The sequence below is a fragment of the Mycteria americana genome, chromosome 1, assembly GCF_035582795.1.
Source record: "Mycteria americana isolate JAX WOST 10 ecotype Jacksonville Zoo and Gardens chromosome 1, USCA_MyAme_1.0, whole genome shotgun sequence".
NCBI classification, from domain to species: domain Eukaryota; kingdom Metazoa; phylum Chordata; class Aves; order Ciconiiformes; family Ciconiidae; genus Mycteria; species Mycteria americana.
In genome coordinates, this window is record NC_134365.1 from 139,313,105 (window position 1) to 139,316,556 (window position 3,452).

Sequence of the window (3,452 nt, forward strand, 5' to 3'; positions counted from 1 at the left end):
CAGCTGGGACGTAGCTGTCAGTTCCTTTTCATTATCAGCAGCACCCAGCTGGATGTCTGGAATTCACAGACACTGGGGGGGAATCATGTTTGCTTGAATTTTAAAAACAGGTTGCTTGCTGGGAATCAATACCCTGCAACAGTTGCTCAACTTTGCCTCTCTGAAAGCAAAAGTGATCCCAGAGGCTGCTAAATGCAGAAGAGAAATCAAACTGCTCCTTGCTCATCAGTTCAGAATCTGGTTAGTGCTTGAGAGTTTTGCTTTTGCTGCAAAATAATCTGCACATTAAATATCAAAATCAAAGTTAAGGAGAAACTCCAAATTCTCATTGCTTGAAAGTCAGTGCCCATTGCCACTAGTTCCTTGTGAAATAAATAATTATGCAGCTCTAGCAGCTTTGGGATTTGCATGAACTTTGGATGAGAATCTATTGCTGGACACTTTAAAGTTAAGATCATAAATGATGTTCCATTTGCCATATGTCAAATGAGCAACCTTTTCTTAATTCACAGTCTAAAGATTAGGATTCATGCAGTGGCACTGCTGCTTGGACCAAGAAAATTTGCTGACTTTCTCCTAGTGGGGGCTTCCAGCTGGCATCTATGACAAGAGTTTGAAGTATTTCCCTCCTTAATCCAAATTAGCAAAGGACTTGGAGGAGTCTTTTACTTACTGGCCTCTCAAGTAAACTTCCCATTGCTAAACTAAGCTTGTCGTCTATGACAGATGAAGCCAGGTCCCTTCTGGGACTTCAGGCTGCCCTTAGCACAGGGCTCCACTTCTCGTCGTTCTGGCCTCGCTTTGAAATAAGCCTGGTTTCCATATTGCCCACAAAAGAAACAGTGTGTCAGGAATCCAGGTGGATTCCTTTTTCCTTTCTTTTATTTCTTTTTTTTTTTTTACTTAGACCACCAAAAATACCTTGGGCTAGCTAAGCAGTCATTTCACTCCCATTTCTTAGAAGCCTGAGCTATTTTCCACCTAGCTAAAGTTTTGACCATCCCTTGGTTGTTCAGTCTGGGCTACACCTTACATGTACCACACTCTTTGTAAAGACTGAGAAATCTCTCTGCTTGTTCTCTACTTCATATGCAATGAGTCTTACCAACATGCTGAACTAACCATCACTCAAAAGTATAACCAAACTGTTAGCTTAAATAGCTAGCTATAAATGCTTGAAAAACAAACCAGTGTCTTTTGTAAAAGATCATTTACATATAAACCAAACTAACAAACAAAACCACAAAACTACTTTTATGTGTAAAAGCAAATAAAAGTCTTATGATAAAATACCTAAGAATATGAAAAGAGGGGATGCAGTGAATGTTAATGGGCTGCCATGCTTCTCACATCTCAGAGCCTGCATGGCAAACTGTAGGCTGAGTCCAGCTAACCTGCGTTAAACGTGATTTATACCAATGGTGTGCAATTGCCTTCAGTGTAACTGTTCTAAAATCCCAGCCTAAAAGTTTCTCCTGCTGCTCTTACATTCTCCGCACTTGTGCTAGGTCAGCTGGGACAGAGTTATTTGGTCCTGCCCAATTCTAGTGAACCAGCATCCAGGTCACAACTAGGCTGTAATTACAGATTTTGCTGGTGGTTTCAAAGCGTTAACCAGCCTTAGTGAGCTGAGACACAAGATCAGAAGTACATTGGTATTATACTGTTCAGGATCTTTAGGGTAGGAGAGAAGTGAATCCCAATGTTTAAGCGGTTTTTATCCCCAACTTGCAGTGCATGCTCTAGCCCTATGCTGTTTTTTTTCTGAAGTGTTTATATTACAGAGTCAAAACATCTCCCTTCAACTATATTAAATAAGACTATTAAGAAATATAATCTCACTCCACCTTCCCCCAAGGCCTTCCAGGATTCCTTGTGAAGCAAAACTGCTCTGTTCCCACCCCAGACTTCTTGAGTTGCAGGTTTGTACTTAGAGATGCACTTGGCCTGCAGGAAGGCTTCTTTTCTTTTTCTAAACCATGGTCTTGGTCTATTAAAAACTCAGACAGACTGATTTCTCTGTGAATATCTTTTGGTGTTATTCTCTCTCCAGTGAGGCTTGGCCTCCTGGTGTGTGCACATGTGTCTGTTCATGGCCACAAGTTCAGAGCAGGTTCAGAATAATCTTGTGGCTTGAAAGTACTAGCCCTCAGTCCAGCCCCCCAGAACATGGCTATAGGGTATTGAAGTCCAGTGGCTAGAAAGACAAGTGGCAGCAATGGGAGGACTGTCAGCTTTAGTTGAGTTCAGTGCTGAGCATAGCAGAAAATCCAGTGTGCTGGCTCATACCTGAAAACCAATGTGTTTTATAAGAATAAGCAGGTGGCTACTTTGTTTTGCGGTCTTGACTAACTTCGGTAGGAAACGTTGCAGCTCCCATTTGACTCTTGAGCATGATCCTGTGATGATCAATATCAGAAATATACACCAGCAATCAAGTGTGATTTGGACTTAGCTTAGGTAAAAAAGGGCATTTCTGTTGAACAAGGCATAGTTCCCAGCAAGGTGTTTATCTCATTCTTTTGGTTTTATGTGCATGCCATGCCAACTGTGAGAACAGAAATTCTCAGGGCAAAATTAGAGCAGCATGGGCAAGCATATACCAGATGAGGCATAAAGTTTTCTGGGACAAAGTTAACCCTCCAGAAATTTTCACAGACATTTGAATTACAGAATGGTCGAGGTTGGAGAGAATGTCTCAAAGTCATCCAGTCCTTCTGGAGGTCATCTGGTCCAAATCAACAGAGTGCATTTCTACTAGATCAGTTCTCTGCATCATGGACCAGCTGGATTTTTTATGTGGTACCAGCTCCCTGCATGACTGAACTACAGTCTTACTGCTCATTTTAGGTGTTCTGAATGAATCTTTTCTTTTTCATTTGTTTTAAATATGCTTAGGGAGTGAGAGAATTTGGCTAGATGGTTGAGATGCCATGTCTTTACTACTGCATAAAAGACGTCCAGGGATTCACCTCCCACCACCAAGCCAAGTCTCATGGTCCCCTCCAGAGCAGATTTTTCTTGTTGGAGTGGCCCAAACCAGGGTTAGGGAGTGAGCTAGCAATGGGGCAGGGCAGGTGATCAGGGTCCAGTCTTGTGTGTCTTCCCTGCTTCCTCTTTAGTATAGGCATGCTCATAAATAGTTGCTGAATTCCTTCATTCTTGTGGAGTACATTGGGATAGAAACAGGCAAAGGTTGCTTTAAACTGCCTTGATAGTTCCCACAGTCCTTAGGGCATTTGGCCACACACCCATTCCCAGCATAAACCACAGCATCTTGAAATAATCTACTTCATAATCCCTGAGCTGCTCCAATAGCTGCAGGTACTCTGACTATAGCTTTTTCTTCCTTACCTTCCCCGTTCTTCGCTGCAGACAAGAGGAGCACAACTCCAAAGTGCTCCCAGTGTGGAAAGAAGCACTTTCTGACTGAATCGAGGTATTTAAAAAGT